Genomic DNA, 24,756 nt, shown 5'->3' with positions numbered 1-24,756 from the left:
GTCTACCCCAAAGCTAAGTAACAATAAAATTGTATTTTTGGTATCTTATTATTTTATGTGACATCCTATTAGGATGCCACATAAAATAATAAGATACTAAAAATACAATTTTATTGTTATTTAGCTTTGGGGTAGACGTAGACCTGTTACAAGGTAAAGCAGATGATCCTATATTCTTTATTTCTAAACCTTGTATGTATCCTATGTCATTTGACAACCTGAGTATTCAGCCAAATTAGCCAATAATATATCAATCAAGATGATCCAGCTAACGTAGTCGTACAAATGACCCACAAACACTGTAAAGAGACATCACTCAGTCTCAGCTAGGGAAGCCACTTCATGTCACCAGGACCAGAGCTACTAACTTCTTTTACTTGAAGTTGTCACATGAGATATCTGATTGGTAAGTAAGCTCCATGCAAAAAAAACTGACTGACATGAGAACAAGTGCACTGCAATAGTCTGTGAATATATACAACTAAAAAAAAGTACAATGTTAAAGGGATATGAAAGCCAAAAATGTTATTTCATGATTCAGATAAAGCATGCAATTTTAAACATATTTCCAATTTACTCCCATCCTATCATTTTTTCTTTGTTCTCTTGGTATCTTTAGTTTAAAAAGCAGAAATGTAAGCTTAGGAACAGGCCTATTTTTAGTTTAACACCTGGGTAGTGCTTGCTGATTGGTGGCTCTATCTGAATCATGAAAGAAAAAACTTGGGTTTCATATGCCTTTAATAGCCAAGTTATCTTCATCCCTGTTTGTCACAGCAATCCACTCACCATCCTCTATAGTACAAGAAGAGGTACCCAATACATTATAAGAGTTTTATTCATTAGCCATTATTGAATACTACAGTATGCATTTCCTAGTAGTTTCAGCTTAAATTTAAACAGGTTGTACTTAAAATGTCTGAGCATAATTTCTAATAACATTTATAATTAGAAAATGTGACTACGTTTCTTTAAACATAAAATGTCCCTGAGCCTGTCCCTCTATACAAACATCCCCTGTTAGCGAGTTGATCAGTCATTTTCCATACACTTGGCACCAGTACTGCAGCATAAATCTTCAATGCCAGGAAATCACTGTAATTACTAGCTGAATACACAGAATGTTACTTTTTATGTTCTTATTTATTAACCCATCTCTGCCAAATACAGACACGAGCATTGTAAAATACAGTTTGTGCTAATGCCCATGAGTTTGTGACTTGGTGTTTATAGGTAGAACAGAGGGTACCAGTCTGACTATAGTAAGTGCCCACAGCAGGTAAGTAACATACAATATGGGGTTAGCAATTCTAGTGTAGAACTCTAGTATAGTACTAGTGTAATGTAGATAGTAATTGTTTTAGTGATAAGAAGAAAACAGAGAACATTGAAATGAAATGAAAATAATGATCTCAAATGGTTCACTTACAAAAACGAAGGAAATATCTTTTCTGTGGTAATTGGCATCAGAATTGGGCAGTCCTGGTAGTCTGGGCACAGTCTGTCTTGTTGGCAAAGTTTTTTTTTTTTTAAATGTAGATAGTGACTCCAGACTCAAGTCAGTGCAGTGCAGTCCAGTAGCGGAGCAGGTCACCGTCAGCATGATCTGAGTCCGATCCGGTGACATCCAGTTCTATGGCAACAGAGAGAGGCATGGCAGCGGCACCCTCACACACGTTTGCCGCTCAGTCTGCACAGTGTCCTCTCTCCTCTGGGTTACGTTACACTGATGGGGAATTCAATTCTGTGTTCCCGCCAACGTCAGTATCAGTGACGTCCACGCCGGCACGCCTCCCTGGCAGTATTCATATCTTATTGGCTGTCTCAACTTGCTGATCATAGAGGCGGTTTGGAGAACCGCCTCCTATTGCAGCAAGGTATCGGCCCGGTGAGATACCACTGGGTGGCGGTAGCTCATAGTGAGATAGTAATACTAGAAAGCATCTATGTTGCGCAATGAATTGAGGGCAGCGGAACGGCTCAGTGCCTCTCAATTGCGCAACATGGATGATACATTCATGGAAATCATGGGATGAGATTTTGGGATCGCATCTAGTGATGCCTGCGGAGGAAGGGGGGTGGGGGGGGTAAGGGTGGGTGGTCAGAAAAAAAAGTTAATGCACAAAAACATTTAACATTTTTTTTAAATTTAATTAATCATTAAAAATTTGTTGTTTCACGATTTGACAGGGGAGGCGCTGCCTCCCCTGCCTCCTATTACTGCACGTCACTGTCACGCGAACAAAGGGGGGAGTATTAATGAGTATTGATGAGTATCTTTATGTTATTTGGGTGATTGTTTTTTTTTAGTAAGAAAATTAACCTAAAATGTTTTTTTGTTGTTATTAATACAATATTTGTATTTGCAGGATGAGATCATGTAGCTGTATCCAGAGAGTAAAAACACTAACTAAATTATTTTTGAGTTTTTTATATTTAGGTAAATCTGTACAGATAAAATTCCATAGTGCACTCTCCAAAAGATTAAATATTGAATACAAGTAAACCTTTTAAATAAAGAAATGCCTGGTGCCTAGGTGAAGAAAAAAAAGAAGATAAATGACCTTTTGTCAAGGTTGTTTAACCACCATACTGCAGTAAAAGTTGCTGAACTATCTTTGGATCCATTATTTGCTTAGCATGCTGGTACCAGCCTCAGAACTGGACTCTGGGTAATCTATCACTGTTTCCTAGGATGTGTGTCTTCAGAACATAAAGACTATCCTTCTCTGGACTGTGCCTTGCCTGTTGGAATTGAGGACCTGTTACACTGTTACAGAGTCATCCACATTTAAATTAGCGGAGTATTGTTTTAACTTGTTCACTTACATTGCTTGTTTTGTATTCTCTTCTAATTGTGTTATTTTTATTGATCATATTAGTTATAAGAAGTCATATAGCTTTGTCTGCAGAATAGTATGCCTTATTTGTATTAGTACACATTATAGTTTATGTACTTAAAGGGACAGTCTACACCAGAATTTTTATTGTTTTAAAAGATAGATAATCCCTTTATTACCCATTCCCCAGTTTTGCATAACCAACACAGTTATAATAATATACTTTTAACCTCTGTGATTATCTTGTATCTAAGCCTCTGCAAGCTGCCCCTTTTTCAGTTCTTTTGACAGACTTACAGTCTAGCCAATCAGTGCCAGCTCCCAGATTATTTCACGTGCACGAGCACAGTGTTATCTATATGAAATATGTGAACTAACCCCCTCTAGTGGTCAAAAACTTTAAAAATGCAATCTGAAAGAGGTGTGCATCAAGGTCTCAGAAATTAGCATATGAACCTCCTAGGTTAAGCTTTCAACTAAGAATACCAAGAGAACAAAGCAAAATTGGTGATAAAAGTAAATTGGAAAATTGTTTAAAATTACATGCTCTATCTAAATCATGAAAGTTTATTTTGGCCTAGACTGTCCCTTTAAACAAAGTAACCCTCTAGATAAGTGTAACTTTAAACCTTGCAGTATTGTAACCTATTGAATGGCCCACTGAATATAGAGAATATGTTTGCACCTTTATAGTTTAAAGAAAATGCTGCAATATCTCAGAATATTCTAGACCCTTTACCATTGTAGAACACAGAAGGTTCACCCATGTTTTTTTTTAGGAGTAGTATAATTATAGTTATATTGATTGTATATGTTCTACCTGCAATGGCTCTTATTGGATCTGTGCTTTGAAAGCAAATGTATTTCTCCCTTTATTAACTGGTATGGTATCTGCAATTTGAGTTTTTGTAATTCCAGGTGTTTGTCAGTGAAAGGAATTATCTTACCATAAAGATGTGTTTACCTTTAAGAAAATTGTGTATTTTTAATAATGTTATGGTTGTATTCTTTCCTCATACAGGAGTGCAAGATATTTAGGTTGCATAAAATAATTAGTAAATCAATAGTGTTTATATCAGAGGAGGAAGATGATTCTACTAAAATCATAGTTGGAGAATTATAAACATTACAAAATAAAGTATCACTAGGTTATTTTTAGTAGTTCAAAGAGAAAGTGTGAAGAAATAAATTTTAAAGAAAATGTTTTTATTGTCTGTTTAATTTTTTCCTTGTTTTGCAAGTCTTAGCACAAGTTACTAGCATAGTTATATAGCTTCATGTTGAAGTTTAGTAGTTTTTACTTGCTTAGTATTCATGTTTAAGGTATCATTTAAATTATATACAGAAGCTGTGAGTTATTCTCTGTAAAAGTATAATCAATGTATTTAGTTTGTATTATAGATCCACAATGTTTTCCTGGTTTTAAATGATATAGGATAAGTTAAGCTATTAAAGGAAATTGTGATGCTTACAAAAAAGGTGAAAGAAGTTTGTGTTGGACATAATTGTGATTGTATCAGGGTGTGTGCTCATCTTGTGCTGTTTTGTTTCCTTCTTAGACTCCTTCTGACTCGAGTGTCTGCTTGCTATCCTTGTCTACCCCATGAACAAACCATTGGACTTCCAGCATATACCCGCAGATGGACACTGGCAAAGCACCCCTACTGCAAATGGACTATGGTATTGAAGCAGAGTGTCTGAGGAAGGTGGAGCTCTAAGAGGACAAAGACTGTTCTTAAAGTGATCAGAGGCCACCCAGAGATACTTGTGCTGTTCCCATGTCATGCTTCACTGTGGAGAGTGTACAGAGCAAGAAACTGTCGGAAATATTGGGGGGGGGGGTGCTAGCTATTCAGGTTGAGAAATAAAGATGCAGCATTGTTTGGGGGTAGATAGGGGGCTGGTTGGTTCTTTGTGCAGATAGACCAGTAGTTTGAGGATGCTGGGAGGTCGACAGAGAGTATTGGAGGGACCTACCTATGTGCAGTGACAAATTGTGCCCTATTGGCCTAAAAAAATTATAGCAGTAAATGTTAATACATTTCTCTACAGTATTCTCACATAGATTCATGTTATACTGAAGTATTAGGTGTATATTGTTGTTAACAGATTTACTAATTTTCTGTGCTTTTCCTTTTATGTTATTCTGTTAGAATAAAAGAGTGGTATGTTAGGATATATTAGCATTACCGACGCCATTTTGTCTTAGGCATCCATTTTGTCTAAGAATGGTTTATTATAACAGCTTATTATGTACCAAGAAATCTGCAGATGTTAGTAATACTTGTATAGCTAGAATAGCACTGGGAATGTCCCTGACAATGTGCTTGGATGCACTGTTATTTCTATAAGATGTCAAACGGCCTTGATTTGTGCTGGGCTAGACGCTCAGATGCACTTTTATCTAAAACTAGATATTTCTATAGAAATACTCCCTAACACTCCTCTTTTACCCAATTATATTTTAATGAGCTTCTTTTGTTCCTGAGAAAGATGATGTAGTTATGAACATGTCATTGTTTAACCCTATATGCTGTAACCACTGCCTATAAAAGTATTGTTCATCTTATAATAAACAGAACAGCTTTAGACTGACTTGCTGCGTGTCTGATTTCTGTTCCCGAGATATCTCATTCAGTTAACCCCTTCAGTTCTAGGTGAAGGTGTAGAATACTGTAAGTGCCCCCCCCCCCCTGAAAATAACACCTAACACTGATGATTTCTAGTACCCTTGTACTGATGGTTTCTTACCTATTAATACATACTTAAAATATATTGACATTCTGGAACATGGAGGTAATTTTCTTGAAATAAAAAAAAAAGAATGGAGAGGTAGGGGATACAAATTTAAAGAGACACTAAAGTCAAAATTAAACTTAAATTAATTGGTTAGAGCATGACTTTTTAAACAACTTCCAATTTACTGCTGTTATCAGTTTTGCTTAGTACTCTTGGTATCCTTTGCTAAATGGACATTGTACTTGCCTTTAGTGTGCTCTAAGTAGTCTATTTTACATGCTGGAGTGTATTTGATTGTTTGCAGATAGCACCTTTATTTTTATTTTGTTATTTGAAATAGATCCCTTTGCCTGTTGTATCCTCTCCTATACTGAAAATATGAGTAACACATTTATCTGTAGAAAGGCTATGTAAACAGGAAATAATGGCACTAATTAATCTCGCAGTGGGGGGTAGGAGTGAGGGAGAGATTTTGGATCTGAAATAGCTGGTTGTGCCCATTCAACCCTCCCCCATCCATAATTAGTATTACAGTACCTTACCTATATAATATAGGTCTGCTTTACTTGCAGGCTCAGACTATTGTTATAGGCATGTACTGGAGAACACGAGGTGATGGTTTTAATGAGCAAAACCATCCATTACAATATAAAAATAAACACGATGTATCAATTTCCTATACATTTAATATTCTGTAGAAGGTATAACAAGGCATATGTAACACATTAAAGGGAAACAAATGTTATAGTACAGTGTCCCTTTAAATAATATTTATTTGTGTGCTTAGGAGTGTTCATGTGTCTTTAGTGATTTTGCAGCAGTGTTTGCAACAATGTTTATGGCAGTGTTATAAATAGTTGCACACACTGCTGCCTAGACTGCTAAAGACATGTGGGCGTTCATAAGCTCATATCAGCTTATCTAGCTTTACTCTTAAAAAAGGATACCAAGAAAAAAAGTTATTTTGATGATAGAAGTCAAATAAAAAGTTGTTTAAAATTGCATGCCCTATCAAAATCATGAAAGTTTCATTTTGACTTTACTGTCCCTTTAAAGCATAGCAGTAAAAAAAATTACAGTCATTTTTTTTCATTTGACATTGATTTCTTGGAAATAAAATTACAATAATTTAGATAATTGTTCATGTCAATACTAACAGATTTGTTAAAACACTAAGCAGATAAATACACCCACTTCTGTCTGCTTTAAAATAGCATTAGCCAAATTTCAACAGCACAACCATGAGCAAAAAAAAAAAAAAATGATATAGTAATATTGTTAAATCAAACTTGTTTCACTTTATTAGTATATATACATAGTTAACATAGTAGATGAGGTTAAAAAAAGACAGCAGTCCATCAAGTTCAACCTATACAAATCTTAATATACTAAACTTACGAAAAAGTTCCAGTGGAGCTTAAATTAATAACTTTAATAAAGGTGACCCAGTTAACACAAGCAATTATATCCCTGAATTCTGTTTCTAGCCAGAAATGTATCTAAACCATTTTTAAATGTATCTAATGTATTGGCATTTACTGCCTCCTTAGGTAATGAGTTCGACAATTTGATTGCTTTTGCAATTAAAAAATGTTTACGTTGCAGGAGATTAAATCTCTTTTCATCCAGCCTTAAATTGTGACCTCTTGTCACAAACAATTTTTTGGAAAAAAAAACAGAGCTTCTGCCATCTCTGTATATGGGCCTTGAATATATTTATATAAGGTAATCATGTCCCCTCTCAATCGCCTTTTTTCTAGAGAAATCAGAACCAGTTTGGCTTGCCTCTCCTCATAGGTTAAACTCTCCATTCTCCTTATTAGCTTTGTGGCCCTTCTCTGAACTTTTTCTAAGTCTGCAATGTCTCTTTTTATATCAGTCCCCAGAACTGCACTCCATCTTCAAGGTGAGGTCTTACCAGGGATTTATATAGTGACAGAATTATGCTTTCCTACCTTGCATCAATGCCTCTTTTAAACATGCTATTATCTTATTAGCCTCAGAAGCCACAGCTCTGCATTGTGCACCCATCTTTAGCTTGTTATCTATTACTACTCCCAAATCCTTTTCCTCCTCTGCTTTGCTAAGTCTAGTCTCATTCAAATAATAGGTTGCCTGCTTATTTTTACTTACAAAATGTAGAACCTTGCAGTTTCCATTATTAAATCTAATTTTCCATTTACCTGCCCATTTTTCTTATTTTGTAGATCCCCTGGTAAAGCAATTAAATCCTGCACTGATCTAATAACCTTACACATCTTTGTATCATCTGCAAAAATAGAGATGTTGCTATTTAATCCTTGCTCCAAGTCATTAACAAAAAATATTGAAAAGAAGATAAGTTGAGTCTTGAAATGAGAGCTGCTTAAATCCTATTGGCTGATTTGAACAGCCAATAGGATTTAAGCAGCTCTCGTTCTATTGGCTGATTTATCATCCAATAGAATTAGAGCGGCTTAAATCCTATTGGCTGATTTGAACAGCCAATAGGATTTTAGCAGCTCTAATTCCTATAGGCTGATTCAAATTTTTCAGCCAATAGGAATGCAAGGGACGCCATCTTGGATCCCGCACCTTGCATTGAAAATTCAGTGTATGGCAGCGACCATATGAAGAGGATGCTCCGCGCCGGATGTCTTCAGGATGGTCCCGCTCCACGCCACCGGGATCAAGATAGAAGATGCCGCCTGGATGAAGATTGAAGAGGCCGCTTGGATGAAGAAGATCGTTCAAGCGGGACTTCAAAACTGTAGGGGATCATCTTGGGGTTAGTGTTAGGTTTTTTGGGTGGGTTTTATTTTTAGATTAGGGTTTGGGCAGTAAAAGAGCTAAATGCCCTTTTCAGGGCAATGGGTAGCTTCGGTTTTTTAGATAGTTTTATTTTGTGGGTTGGGGGGGTGGGGGTTTGTAATGTTAGTGGGTATTTGTATTTTTATTTCATAAACAGAGCTGATTTCTTTAGGGCAAAGCCCTACAAAAGGCCCTTTTAAGGGCCATTGGTAGTTAATTCTAGATTAGGTTTTTTTATTTTGGGGTGTTTTTTTTTTAATGGCTATTAGAATAGGAATAATTTTTAAAGGGCCCTTGGTAGTTTATTTTAGATTAGGCTTTTTTATTTTGGGGTGTTTTTTTTTTTTTTTTAAAGGGTATTAGAATAGGAATAATTTTTATTTTTTTGGATAATTTCGTTTGTTTTTTGTAATGGTAGGTTTTTTTATTTTTTGTAATTTTAGGTTTTAGTGTAAGGTAGCTTAGGTTTTATTTGACAGGTAATTTTGTAATTATTTTAACTAGGTAGTTATTAAATAGTTAACTATTTACTAACTAGTCTACCTAGTTAAAATTAAATACAAACTTACCTGTGAAATAAAAATAAAACCTAAGCTAGCTACAATGTAACTATTAGTTATATTGTAGCTAGCTTAGGTTTTATTTTACAGGTAAGTACAGTATTTCACAAAAGTGAGTACACCTCTCACATTTTTGCAAATATTTTATTATATCTTTTCATGTGACAACACTGAAGAAATGCCACTTTGCTACAATGTAGTGAGTGGTGTACAGCCTGTATAATAGTGTAAATTTGCTGTCTTCTCAAAATAACTGAACACACAGCCATTAATGTCTAAACCGTTGGCAACAAAAGTGAGTACACTCCTAAGTGGAAATGTCCAAATTAGTAATTTTCCCTCCTCGGTGTCATGCGACTCATTAGTGTTACAAAGTCTCAGGTGTGAATGGGGAGCAGGTGTGTTAAATTTGGTGTTATCGCTCTCACACTCTGTCATACTGGTCACTGGAAGTTCAACATGGCACCTCATGGCAAAAAACTCTCTGAGGATCTGAAAAAAAAGAATTGTTGCTCTACATAAAGATGGCCTAGGCTATAAGAAGATTGCCAAGACCCTGAAACTGAGCTGCAGCAGGGTGGGCAAGACCATACAGCGGTTTTACAGGACAAGTTCCACTCAGAACAGGCCTCGCTATGGTCGAACAAGGAAGTTGAGTGCACATGCTCAGCGTCATATCCAGAGGTTGTCTTTTGGAAATAGACATATGAGTGCTGACAGCATTGCTGCAGAGGTTGAAGGGATGGGGGGACAGCCTGTCAGTGCTCAGACCATACGCCGCACACTGCATCAAATTGGTCTGCATGACTGTCATCCCAGAAGGAAGCCTCTTCTAAAGATGATGCACAAGAAAGCCCACAAACAGTTTGCTGAAGACAAGCAGACTAAGTACATGGATTATTGGAACCATATCTTGTAGTCTGATGAGACCAAGATAAACTTACTGTATTTGGTTCAGTTGGTGTCAAGCGAGTGTGGCGGCAAATAGGTGAGGAGTCTGCATGAGTGCTGTCTGCACTGGGGAGCTACAGTTCATTGAGGGAAGCATGAATGCCAACATGTACTGTGACATACTGAAGCAGAGCATGATCTCCTCCCTTCAGAGACTGGGACGCAGGGCAGTATTCCAACATGATAACTACCCCAAACACACCTCCAAGACGACCACTGCCTTGCTAAAAAAGCTGAGGGTAAAGGTGATGGACTGGCCAAGCATGTCTCCAGTCCTAAACCCTACTGAGCAACCTACTGGGGCATCCTCAAATGGAAGGTGGGGGAGCGCAAGGTCTCTAACATCCACCAGCTCCATGATGTCGTCATGGAGGAGTGGAAGAGAACTCCAGTGGCAACCTGTGAAGCTCCGGTGAACTCCATGCCCAAGAGGGTTAAGGCAGTGCTGGAAAATAATGGTGGCCACACAAAATATTGACACTTTGGGCCCAATTTGGATATTTCTATTTAGGGGTGTACTCACTTTTGTTGCCAACGGTTTAGACATTAATTGATGTGTGTTGAATTATTTTGAGGGGACAGCAAATTTACACTGTTATACAGGCTGTACACTCACTACTTTACATTGTAGCAAAGTGTTATTTCTTCAGTGTTGTCACATGAAAAGATATAATAAAATATTTACAAAAATATGAGGGGTGTACTCATTTTTGTGAAATACTGTATGTATTTAGTTTTAACTAGGTATTATTTAGTTAATAATTGTAAGTTTAATTTAGCTGTATTTTAATTATGTTAAAGTTAGGTTCTGTTAGGGTTAGGGTTACATTAGGGTTAGGTTTAGGGGTTAATATAGTTTAATTTAGGTTGTTGCGATGTGGTGGGCTGGAAGTTTAGGGGTTAATAGGTTTATTTAGTTAATAATTGTAAGTTGAATTAGCTCTTTTTTAATTATGTTAAAGTTAGGGGGTGTTAGGGTTAGGGTTACGTTAGGGTTAGGGGTTAATAGTTTCATTTAGGTTGTTGCGATGTGAGGGGCTGGCAGTTTAGGGGTTAATAGGTTTATTTAGTGGTAGTGATGTGGGAGGCCAGAGATTTAGGGGTTAATAGCTTTATTTAGTTGCGGCGATGTCGGGGAGTGGCGGAATAGGGGTTAATATATTTATTATAGTGTGGGCGATCTTGGGGTGCGGCAGAATAGGGGTTAATATTTTTAGAATAGTGGCGGCGATATCGAGAGTGGCAGATTAGGGGTTAATACCTTTATTTAGGTAGTGGGGATATCGGGAACGTCAGATTAGAGGTTAATAACTGTAGGCAGGAGTCAGCGATGTTGGGGGCAGCAGATTAGGGGTGTTTAGACGTGGGGTTTATGTTAGGGTGTTAGGTTTAAACTGTATTTTCTTTTTCCCAATAGACATCAAAGGGGCTGCATTACGGAGCTTTTCTTTCCGCGATCGCAGGTCTTTTTTCTAGCCGGTTCTCCCCATTGATATCTATGGGGACGTCAAAACAGTGCTTGATATGTGTGTGGTATGAAGCTCAAAAACTCCATATCGCCCGCACAAGCCTGGTTTTTTAAAACTTGTAATGACAGCGATATAGGGGATTAAATAACGCCACTTTTGTTGCATTCGTTAATTTTCCTATAGCACTCAAAACTCGTAATCTAGCTGTATATTTTGTAAGCTTGCTGCCAGTAGTGTAATGCTGCTCCTGAGTCCTTCAGCAAAGGATAACAAGAGAATGCAACAAATTTGATAATAGAAGTAAATTTGAACGTTGTTTAAAATTGTATGTTCTATCTGAATCATAAAAGATAATTTTGGGGTTTACTATCCCTTTAAATCAGGATATTTTGTGTTAGCTATTAAAATGATCATGTAAGGATATGAAATATTTCCGGTTTATGTTACAAATGTATCTATCCGACCAGGCTTGGTAATGGTGCGTGTGGCTTCTTTCCAACTCCCCCACATCATTTCTGGTCTGGGATAAATTTAAAAATTTGAGTTTTTATCCAACAGGGACATACCATACATGATTTTTACCCCTGAAGAAGTCTGCTCGATATTAAGCAGATGAAACGCGTAGGGTTTTAAGGGAACATTCAAGTTTATTTTGGATATTCAAGGAAAATACTGCAATGGATTGCCTAGTGCACAGCTGTCTTCTCTGCTTCCAAGTGCTGAAGTAAGCGGTGTGAGAACTTATCCGTCTGGAGAATCACTGCAAACCTTGAGGAGTGGTAAATTAAAGCAAAAGCTTTATCAAAGCTGGCTGTATCGAAGCTGTTCATTGCTTTGTGATAAGCAAATGTTTTATTTTAACCCTGTAAGTGCAGTTGTGCTGTGTGTTTCTCTCATTTTTACATATGGCTAAATGTTCCAAGTGGTTCTAAAGCTTGACATAGATCAGTGATGACAACCCCCTGTAAAATGGAAAGCATGATAACCATTGAAAAACTCAGTAAAAGTGCCTTCATTGCATCTAAGGATTCTGGGTAGTGATTTACAGCTTAAGACTCTCAATTCATCTGGGCCATATTATCATTTGTCGGACAGACATGATCCGTTGTAGCAGATCATGTCCGCCCGACATAGATAAATGCCGACAGCATACGCTGTCGATATTTATCATTGCACAAGCATTTCTCGTGAAATGCTTGTGCAATACCGCTCCTTCACATTCGCGGCCCCCTGCACATTTGCGGCCGCTAGCAGGGATGTCAATCAACCTGATCGTATCCGATCAGGCTGATTGCTGTCTGCCGCCTCAGAGGTGGTGGACGAGTTAAGGAGCAGCGGTCTTATGACCACTGCTTCTTAACTTATGTTTCTCCTACATTGGTGTATCCGGTCCACGGCTTCATCCTTACTTGTGGGATATTCTCAATCCCTACAGGAAGTGGCAAAGAGAACACACAGCAGAGCTGTCCATATAGCTCCCCTTAGGCTCCGCCCCCCAGTCATTCTCTTTGCCGCTCTAACTAGTAGCATCTCCATGGGGGTGGTAAAGAGTATGTGGTGTTAGTTGTAGTTTTTTTATTTCTTCTATCAAGAGTTTGTTATTTTAAAATAGTGCCGGCTTGTACTATTTACTCTGAAGCAGAAAGTGATGAAGATTTCTGCTGAGAGGAATATGATTTTAGCACCAATAACTAAAATCCATTGCTGTTCCCACACAGGACTGTTGAATACCAGAGAACATCAGTTGGGGGGAACAGTTTGCAGGCTTAACTGCTTCAGGTATGATCAGTCATTTTTCTAACAAGACCATGTAATGCTAGAAGACTGTCAGAAATTCCCTCAGGGATAGGTAAGCCATTTTTCTTAGACTCTGTATAAAATGATGGCTTATATTAAGGGCTCTATGCTGGTTGACACTATTGTGGGCTTAATCGATTGCTTTTTAGCATATTCTCAGTATAACTAAGGTGTTTTTTAAGACTTTAAAACACTTTTTGGGGTTTAATTTGCGCCTGGCACTTATTTGGTCACCTAAGTTAGTCAGAAAGGCCCCTCCACTCTGGAATGAAGAGGAAGGAGGCCTCATTTTCGCGCCTCAATTGCGCAGTTGTTTTGACTAGGCAGTTCATGCAGCTTCACGTGGGGAGTCCAGAGACATCAGAAAGGACTTCATTGAGGCTTATTTCTTACTTAAATAATCCCTAAGGAAGGTAAAAGCCACAGTAGAGGTTGTGGCATTGTACTGTAGTGTTTTTTAACCGGTTTATTGCTGTTATTAGCTCCGGTTTGGGCATTAATGGGTTAATTGGTTTGAAATTGTGTGTGCAATCTTTTCAATGCATTAAGACACTGTGGTGAAAATTTCATTAAAATCGGATGTTTCCTTGATGGTTTTTTGATGTTTCAGTAATAAAGTGTGCACTTTTATTATTTAAAGACACAGTAACGTTTTTGTCAAAAATAATTTTTATTGCATTGAAGTTCTGTTTAAGTCTGTCAAACATGTCTGACCCTTCAGATAGCCTATGTTCTGTATGCGTAAAGGCCAAGGTGGTTCCCCCATTAAATTTATGTGTGAAGTGTGCCATAGCGTCCAAACAGCTTAAGGACCATACAATCACACTTAAAAATATAGCCCAAGATGATTCTTTAGCTGAAGGTAGTGAAGATAGCCCGCTATCCCCTTCTTCTGTGTCAACACCAGCTATGCCCGCGCAAGCGATGCCCAATACATCTAGCGCACCAATTGCTATTACTATGCAACAGTTAGCAGCAGTAATGGATAATTCTCTCGCAGCATTTTTATCCAAACTGCCAGCTTTTCCAAGGAAGCGCAATTGCTCAGTTTTAAATACAGCAAATGAGCAAACAGACGCAGAGGATAATTTATCTGTAGTGCCCTCACATCAATCTGACTTGGCGGTGAGGGAGGGCCTGTCTGAGGGAGAAATTTCTGACACAGGAAAAGTTTCTCAGCCGGCAGAGCCTGATACCATAGCATTTAAATTTAAGCTAGAACACCTCCGTGCCCTACTTAAGGAGGTCCTAGCTACACTTGATGATTGTGACCCTTTGGTGGTCCCAGAAAAATTGTGTAAAATGGACAAATTCTTAGAGGTCCCAGTACACACTAATGCGTTTCCGATACCTAAGAGGGTGGCGGATATAGTAACTAGGGAGTGGGAGAGACCAGGTGTACCTTTTGTTCCCCCCCCCCTATATTTAAGAAAATGTTCCCCATTGTTGACCCCAGAAAGGACACGTGGCAGACGGTCCCTAAGGTAGAGGGGGCAGTTTCAACATTAGCTAAACGCACGACTATACCAATAGAAGATAGTTGCGCTTTCAAAGATCCTATGGATAAAAAATTAGAAGGTTTGCTTAAGAAAATTTTTGTCCAACAAGGTTTTCTTCTTCAACCAATTTCTTACATCAATCATCAGGGGGGAACAAAGAGTATCCAAGATCATCAAATGGGCAGAGAATCACTCCTGCCATCTATCAGCAATTCACATCCCAGGAGTGGACAACTGGGAAGCGGATTATCTGAGTCGTCAGACTTTCCATCCGGGGGAGTGGGAACTTCACCCGGAGGTTTTTGCCCAGTTAACTCAACTATGGAGCATTCCAGATCTGGATCTGATGGTGTCACGTCAGAACTCCAAAGTTCCTCGTTACGGGTCTAGGTCCAGGGATCCCAAGGCGACATTGGTAGATGCCTTAGTGGCGCCTTGGTCGTTCAATCTAGCTTATGTCTTTCCACCGATTCCTCTTCTCCCCCGGCTAGTAGCCAGGATCAAACAGGAGAAGGCTTCGGTAATTCTGATAGCTCCTGCGTGGCCACGCAGGACTTGGTATGCGGACTTGGTGAACATGTCATCGGTTCCACCATGGAAGCTACCTTTGAGGCAGGACCTTCTAATTCAAGGTCCATTCGGACATCCAAACCTAGTTTCTCTGCAACTGACTGCTTGGAGATTGAACGCTTGATTCTAGCTAAGCATGGATTTTCGGAATCAGTTATAGATACTCTGATCCAGGCTAGAAAGCCTGTCACCAGGAAAATTTACCATAAGATATGGCGGAAATATCTTTGCTGGTGCGAATCCAAGGGTTACTCATGGAGTAAGATTAGGATTCCAAGGATACTATCTTTTCTCCAAGAAGGATTGGAGAAAGGTCTATCAGCTAGTTCCTTAAAAGGACAGATATCTGCTCTGTCTGTTTTGTTACACAAGCGTCTGGCAGCCGTGCCAGATGTTCAAGCGTTTGTACAGGCTTTAGTCAGAATCAAGCCTGTCTACAGACCTGTGGCTCCTCCATGGAGTCTAAATTTAGTTCTTTCAGTTCTTCAAGGGGTTCCGTTTGAACCTCTACATTGCATAGATATTAAGTTACTATCTTGGAAAGTTTTGTTTTTGGTAGCTATTTCTTCTGCTAGAAGAGTTTCTGAATTGTCTGCTTTGCAGTGTAATTCACCTTATCTGGTGTTCCATGCAGATAAGGTTGTATTGCGTACCAAACCTGGTTTTCTTCCAAAAGTGGTTTCTAATAAGAATATTAACCAGGAAATTATTGTTCCTTCTCTATGCCCTAATCCAGCTTCTAAGAAGGAACGACTGTTACACAATCTTGATGTGGTTCGTGCTTTAAAATTCTATTTACAAGCAACTAAAGATTTCAGACAAACATCATCCTTGTTTGTTGTCTATTTTGGTAAGAGGAGAGGTCAAAAAGCGACTGCTACCTCTCTTTCCTTCTGGCTGAAAAGCATTATCAGATTGGCTTATGAGACTGCTGGACAGCAGCCTCCTGAACGAATTACAGCTCATTCCACCAGAGCTGTGGCTTCCACATGGGCTTTCAAGAATGAGGCTTCTGTTGAACAGATTTGTAAGGCAGCGACTTGGTCTTCACTGCATACATTCACCAAATTTTACAAATTCGATACTTTTGCTTCTTCGGAGGCTATTTTTGGGAGAAAGGTTTTACAAGCAGTGGTGCCTTCCGTTTAGGTTACCTGACTTGTTCCCTCCCTTCATCCGTGTCCTAAAGCTTTGGTATTGGTTCCCACAAGTAAGGATGAAGCCGATTTATTATGCTGCAAATGCAGCGATTTCCGCTCGAGCCTTCAGGCTTGCCGGAAAACAGAATTTATGTTTACCTGATAAATTCCTTTCTCCTACGGTGTATCCGGTCCACGGCCCACCCTGGCATTTGGTCAGGTTCAAATTTATTTTTCCAAACTACAGTCACCACTGCACCCTATGGTTCTCCTTTTTCTCCTAACCGTCGGTCGAATGACTGGGGGGGCGGAGCCTAAGGGGAGCTATATGGACAGCTCTGCTGTGTGTTCTCTTTGCCACTTCCTGTAGGGATTGAGAATATCCCACAAGTAAGGATGAAGCCGTGGACCGGATAGGAGAAAGGAATTTATCAGGTAAACATAAATTCTGTTTTCCGGCAAGCCTGAAGGCTCACGCGGAAATCGCTGCATTTGCAGCATAATAAGTCGGCCCCATCATCTTTTTGGTTCTATCTACAATGAACGTTGATTCAATTTCACACAGATTAAATTTATTGAAGAACAAAAGATCCTCTGCATTGTGTTAATGAACCACTGCAGATGAAACATCTTATCTTATCTCACAGGTTAACTTAAAGGGAAATTGAAATAGCAAGCAATTTTTAACAACTTTCCAATTTACTTCTATTATCAAGTTTGCTTCATTCTCTTGTTATCCTTTATTGAAGGAGCATCAATGCACTACTGGGAGCTAGCTAAACACATCTGTAAGCCAATGACAACAGGCAACACTGTTATATTAATATACGTTTTACCTCCGTGATTACCTTGTATCGAAGCCCCTGCACCCTTATCTCTATCTTTTTACAAACTTTAACAAATTAGTACTGATTCCTGCATAACTCCAGTTAGAACATGTTATCTATATGACACACATGAACTAGCATGGTCTGGCTATGACAAAAACTAATGAAATGCACTGAAATAAGAGGCAGCCTGCAGGGGCTTAGAAACATGCAGAGGTTTAGAAGTATAGAGGTTATAAAAATATATTAAAATAACAATGTTGGTTTTGCAAAGCTGGGGGGATGGGTAGTAAAGGTACTATCTATTTTTTTAAACAATACAAAAATCAAATAGACTGCTCCTCTAAACTGATTTTTTTTAAAACGATGGTGACAGTCTATGAATCACCACATGTGCAATATACTTTATGTCCACCAGGAGGAGGGAAAACACTTACATTTCTCATCCCATCTCTCAGCATTCCTCAATTATGTTTTCCCACCAGCATGGCATTAGAGAAACTCTGTAGAGCTCTTTATTCATGTGGATTGATAAGGTTCTCTAACCATTATCCCCCTCAAAAGTGCTTCCTGTACAGGGTGAAATGCAGATTTATTTGTCAATCTCCTGGTCTACAGTTTGCACCTCCTACTTATAAATTGTGCATGCAGTTCCTCCGATTGGCCATCTGCTGAAGCAGCCTGCAGCCTCCAAGATGCATAGTTGCCAACATTTAAAAAAAAAAATCCAGGCACACTTTGCAGCAAAGCAAGCAAGCAGGTTACCAGAGTATTGACGACCTACTGTTCAACTGCTCCACCCACTCTGTTCTGCCATCAAAACACACACATTTGCTAGTAATAGTATAATTTAGACTTATCCATAGCTGCTTATACAGATTACAGCACCAAGCTCTTACACCTACCCCATAATATTGACAATACTATGCTCTGGGCATATGGTTATTATTGCAACACAGCATCAAAATTGGGTAGACAAATATGTGAACCCATTTAATAATAACAATATTCCAGTAGGATTCACTTATATTTAAATAATACACTATATATATATATATATATATATATATATATATATATATATATATATATATATATATATATATATATTAAATTACTGTTGTCAGCACTCGCCAGTGTTAATAATCGATTGATTAGAACAATGTCCTGAATTTAAATTGATTACAGGACAAGGGTGCACGGGGATAGTAAAAAAGATTAAATAACTAAGTTAAAGAAAATAAAGACTATCCTTTCCAGCACCTTCTAATTACATATAATTAAATATGAGGGGTAGGCTGAAATGGAGGATCTCCACTCCTAAAAATACACCATAATAGAGAATATAGTAATGAACAGAAATTGCTAATTTATTAGTTACAGTCACATAGGCATAAAATTAATTAAACCACTCATTAACCATACTGCATTTATGGAACAATATAGAGAGCTCTCAAAATAAAAAATAAATAGAATATATATATATATATATATATATATATATATATATTATTTTCCTGAAACAGAAAATCCAAAAAGTTCCTCCTGTTACTTCACAGAAAAGTATTTAAGGAAGAGTGAGAACAGTTCCAATTTGGCATCAAAAAGTAAATAAAGAAGGGGTTGATAATAAAAGTTTAACGTTGGAAGTGGAGCTATATGTAATAATGCTAAGTAAAGCTGCAATTCCCCTTTACTAATTGCAAATAAGCTCTCTTAGGGGCTACAGAGAATCCCAGCACTCTGAACAATTTTTGGCAGACGGGGTAATATCAGTGCAAAAGACAGAGTCCCTTGTGGATATTGCAGTGCTTTAAGCATCAACGGTGTACTCACTCAGTGACTCAGGTAGACTTTCCCGGATGCCTGCTGCGATTATCCCAGTGCTTATAGCTATCGCGGTGCACTCACTCAGGAACACTTCTCCGGGTGCCTGTTGTGGGAGAGTGCCAATGTCGGTCACCAAATCCAAATCACGCCCCTCTTTGGGCAGGAAAGGATCCTTCTGGCCTCTATCCCTGTCAGCGTTTTCCGACCAACGGCATGTGGATTCAAACTGAGACACCATACACCTGTTAATCCAGCGGAATCCGCATCTTACTTTGTCAGAGTTTTCTGAGGTGTCGGATAGACACTGCCCCCTCTACTCAAATGAGGCAAGCAGCTCAACACTTCTCCTGGAGACTTTCACTTCAGTGGTAATAGATGAATATTGTAGAAAGCCACCTGGACATGTAACTAAAATGCCCGCTATGCGGGTTTCATCCCTTCAGGCACTGGGGCTTCATCTGGGTTGTTTAGCAATCATAAATCCAATGGAGTTCTTGAAACCTATAAAGGGGAGGAGAAGTAAAACGCCTCCCTCTTTCAACCATTTGCATTTTTTCTTTTGTCAGGGTGAAATTGTAACTTTTGACATTGTTTATAACAACATTTTTGATACAAATTTAACGATAATAAAGAAACATACAATATATGTTTATATCATTTTTCATATTGCAATTAGTGTTCAATTCAATATTTTTAATGTTTCTCCCAATACGAAGATAAAATATATAACTGTCTTTATTTACAGGACTCAACTTTTTTTATTTATTTTAATGGATGACTGATACCTCATTTTTTATAAATATATATATACTATTTTGTTTACTTATATATACATGTACACACATCTATGTATGCGTGTATATATAGATATTTTGTGTGTATGTTGGGGGTTTCAGTTGAAAAGTGATTATATACTGGAAATTTATAAGAACTTCTTATTAGTGACCTCTATTCACTTGAATGAATATACTTATCACAATCTGTAGACAACATACGGAGACAGAAGTGCCACATGGCCTAGTATTGTTTGACTGGAGAATAAAATGAGTATAAAGTATGTTGCACTCACATTGAGTAGAGCACCCCTTGTGGTGCCAATGAAGCAGACTGGGATCACAACAGTCACTCAGCAGACTGACCTCCGGTGTTATTACAGCAATCTGTAGGTGATGTAAAAAGACATACACGCCAATATGGCCTAGTATTGTATGGTACAACAAGAATATATGTATTAAAAGTTGCACTCACATGTGGTGCAAATGTAGCAAGCTGGGATCAAACAGTCACCCAGCAGACTAATCTCCGGTGGAACAGGATACTTGGATAACTCATCAATGGAGTCCAGAGATATATATATGCGTGGTCGAGGTGAATTGATAATTGAGAGTAAATAAGTAAAAAGCCTGATGAAACAACCACTGTTTGGTTGAGAAACGAGTTGCTTGATTTTATCTTTATATTAAAGTAAGTTTGGACACTTACCACTTGCCGCCATACTTTTATTTTTATTTATATTATTTTATATTTTACTCATTTACTCTCAATGATCAATTCACCTCGACCACGCATATATATATCTCTGGACTCCATTGATGAGTTATCCAAGTATCCTGTTCCACCGGAGGCCAGTCTGCTGGGTGACTGTTTGATCCCAGCTTGCTACATTTGCACCAAGAGGGGTGCTTCACCTTATGTGAGTGCAACTTTTAATACATATATACTTGTACCATACAATACTAGGCCATATTGGCATGTATGTCTTTTTACATCACCTACAGATTGCTGTAATAACACCGGAGGTCAGTCTGCTGGGTGACTGTTGTGAACCCAGTCTGCTTCATTGGCACCACAAAGGGTGCTCTACTCAATGTGAGTGCAATATACTTTATATTCATGAGAGCTGCTCAAATCCTATTGGCTGATTGGAACAGCCAATAGGATTTTAGCAGCTCTAATCCTATTGGCTGATTGGAAACTTTCAGCCAATAGGAATGCAAGGTACGCCATCTTGGATGACGAGGAGCTCCACGCCGGCTTTTTTTTATAAATATGGAGATCATATTCAGGTCCGCAGCCACGTTGTTAGGTGATGTTAGGCAAGCGTATTAGTGCCGGCGAATGCAGCATAGTTGAGGCTTTGATAAATATTCCCCCAAGTGTATTTGAAATATACAGATTTTGTAGCTTTATTGGTAATCTTTATATTGAGACACAACTACTTTGTCTTTGATGGAAAGATTTATGAGCAGATCCTAGGTACAGCCATGGATACGTGCTGTGCACCAACGTATGCATGTCTGTACCTAGGAAAATGGGAGTATGAGAATATCTGGGACTCAAATCAACATTTGATTGGATTATGGATACGTTTTATAGATGACGCCCTAATGTTGTGGGAAGGTACAGAAGATCAGTTAATTCTTTTCATGAATCAACTAAATAAAAATGAATATAATTTAAAATTCACATTCACATATAGCACACAACAAATAAGTTCTTTGGATCTTGAAATTAAAAATGTAAATCAGAATTTTGTGACCTCAACACATAGAAAACAAACCGCTGGTAATACACTATTAAGAGTAGACAGCCATCATCCAGGTCACCTATTTGATAATATTCCACAAGGACAATATCTTAGGCATAGAAGAAATTTTACACATATACAAAATTTCAAACAAGAAGCAAGGGATCTAAGCCTGAGATTCAAAGAAAGAGGTTATTCTCAGAATTGTCTGAAAAAAACATATAAAAAAGCTATACATACACAGAGGGAGGAAATGTTATACAATCCAAAGATCAAAGAAAAGGATGACCTGGTTAGATTCATAAGCACCTACAACAGTAGCTGGGCCTATGTTAGGTCAATACTAATGAAACATTGGCATGTTCTAACATTGGATTCTATGGTTGTGAAGCTTGTTGAAGATTACCCTAAAATGACAGCCAGAAAAGCCCCATTGCGGGGGGGGGGGGGGGTTGGTTGGGTGGTGGGTTTTACTGTTGGGGGGTGTTTGTATTTTTTTTACAGCTAAAAGAGCTGATTTCTTGGGGAGCGGAGCTGGCCGCTGACATGAGTGCGGCGTAACTCCGGAGCTCCGTGTAGCAGCCCTTAAAGATTCAAAACTATCCTGGATCTTCTTATCACTAACCAGCAAATAATGTGGACAAAATGCATCTAATAGCCAGTGGACAAACCTGATTGCTAATCGAGGGAGCTATGATCCCTAAAAGCTAATATATCAGACCCAGATTACCGATGGCTATTTACAGATGCGCCATGTCCCGGACTAGAAGTAAGGCCTGACGATACAAAGCGCCATCCCATAAGCAGAGCACTGATCTACTTGCTTCTGCGTCTGTTGCTAAAGTAGTAGTGATCATGCAGGAGGATCGTATTAACCAGACCGCATTGACAGGCACCGACGGACACGCAAGTAAGCGGATCACTACAGTAAGGACACGCTGACCCACTTGTTAAAGACGCTAACTCCACTTAGCCCTCATTAGCCCAAAAAAGTAAAAGGCTCAAGTTGCAGGGCTGTATGGAGAGGCTATATCTGCCTCATCTCATTCATTGAAAGCGGCGCATAATATCAAACCCGAGGACTTGGAAAACCGCAGCAGGAGGAAAAACTTAAGGATACGTGGGGTGCCTGAAGATGTGCTTCCACGTGAGTTTCCTGTCTACTTACAGGCCCTTTTTCAACATATCAAGGAATCCTCACATAACACAGACATCCTTTGGGTCAGAGCTCACCGATCACTACGACCCAAACCACCCGACACAGCTCCACCCAGAGACATTGTCATTAGGTTAAAAAATTACTTAGAAAAATAAATGCTGCTTAATCAATCTTGCAAGAATCAGCCCATCCGTTTCAGGGGAACGGTTCTCCAATTCTATCAGGACTTGTCTTGTGAAACACTACAAAGAAGAAAGGAGTTTGCACCATTAACAACTACACTCAGGAATAAAAAAAATTCCGTACCGTTGGGGTTTCCCAACTCAAATATGGGTGCTCAAGAATAACACACGCCTGATCTGTGGATCTCCGAAGGACATCCCTTCATTTTTTTCATCTTTAGGGATCGATCCTGTTGAGATTATATCTACAAGCAAGTCACAGCTGTCTCCGGCCAAGAGATTTGGCAATACTGCTTAATCCTGGCGCACAATTTCCACACAAAAAAGCAAAGTAACCGCTCCTGCATCGCCAAGATCTGATGCTTCCAGTCCCGATGGCTCCATCTTGTCACCTTGATATCCCATGTTTGAAGGTACTCTTTAGTATGATATAGAGGGCATCACACTCTCACTAACAGTGTCCTGGAGACACTTGCCCACTGATATTGCTGTATAAAAGTATATAAGAGTATACAAGTATAGTACCACACTTTATTATACCATTCTTGTTCTGTAGCTGACAGGATAGGTTATCCATGGACTGTTTAGACACTTCCTAAGGGACTGCAATACAGGTTCCCCCTATTTACTACTCTCATTATGGCCTATATTAGGAGGAGAGAATTGTATTTGCAAGTATACCTTTATTATTTAATACGTTTCATGTTAGATTGTATTATTATTTCTGTTAAAATTGTTACTGTATTTAATTGCAGAAAGATGTTCTTTGCTCACCACAGTTATTATTTGTTTTGTTTAATATTTATTTTCCCTCATAAGGTATCACATTATATGCAGCATTTCGATATCCATATACACCAGACAGACAGTCATGTCGCAACTCACTAGTAAACCTACACACCATCTGACCTTGTTTACACAAAACGAAAAGGGCTTAAATTCGCCACATAAACGTTCTAAGGCGTTGTCAGATCTTGCAAAGAGGCACGCCGATATACTTTTTTTACAAGAAACCCACTTTCAGTGACAAAGAAGAACCCAAATATTTTGGAAAAGTGTATACTACACATTTATATAGCTCCGGGCCCATAAAAAGGCTGAAGTTAGCATATTAATCAAAAATACTCTTCTATTTACACTAAATAAACTTGTGAAGGATAAGGAAGGGAAGTTTCTGGGGCTCACAGGGCTCCTGTTCGGCCGCCCTATAACGCTGGTTAATATATATGCCCCTAATACCAATCAGACCCCCTTTTTCAAAAATGTATTCAAAAAGATCTTAGATCTGGCTACTGGCCCGGTGTTCTTTGCAGGGGATTTCAATGTCCCGCTAAAACCCACAATGGATAGCACATACCCCAAAATTTCAGTGTCACACAAAACCTCAAATACTTTGTGGAGGGGCCTCAAAGATTTGACTCTCTATGATACATGGCGTTTCATCCATATAGATGCCAAGGACTACACTTTTTTCTCGCACCCAAACAAAACATACAGCAGACTAGATTATATATTCACCAAACAGAAAGGCCTTACACATGTTCACCGTTGTGACATATCACCAACAGCTTGGTCTCACCACTCAGCAGTGAAATTGAATTTTTTGCGGCCAGAACAACCCTTAGAGACATTTTTATGGAAGTTAGATGAGACCCTACTAGACAACCCAGACACACTAACTAAATTAACGGCAATCATCACAGAATATTTTGCAAACAATGCTAACTCTATTGCAGATAACTTTAAAATATGGGAAGCACACAAGTGTGTAGTCCGTGGTGAACTAATTAAATTTAAAGCTCACCTCCAAAGTCATTACCGCAAACAATGCAAAGACCTTTCCACTACCTTTGCGCAACTTGATCTGGCTTTAAAGC

The 24,756-nt window shown here is 38.6% G+C and overlaps 1 long non-coding RNA gene across 1 annotated transcript in view; it reads left to right on the top strand.

The window, feature by feature from the left end:
* Positions 1-5,435, top strand: part of LOC128639536 (uncharacterized) — a 48,337-nt gene extending 42,902 nt beyond the window's left edge. Inside the window, exon 2 of the long non-coding RNA XR_008399217.1 lies at positions 4,400-5,435. This is a non-coding gene — a long non-coding RNA (uncharacterized LOC128639536). The remainder of the gene's footprint in view (positions 1-4,399) is intronic.
* Positions 5,436-24,756: the final 19,321 nt, after the last annotated feature.

Source organism: Bombina bombina, chromosome 9, assembly GCF_027579735.1.
Source record: "Bombina bombina isolate aBomBom1 chromosome 9, aBomBom1.pri, whole genome shotgun sequence".
NCBI lineage: Eukaryota > Metazoa > Chordata > Amphibia > Anura > Bombinatoridae > Bombina > Bombina bombina.
This window is presented reverse-complemented; position numbering and strand designations above follow the sequence as displayed.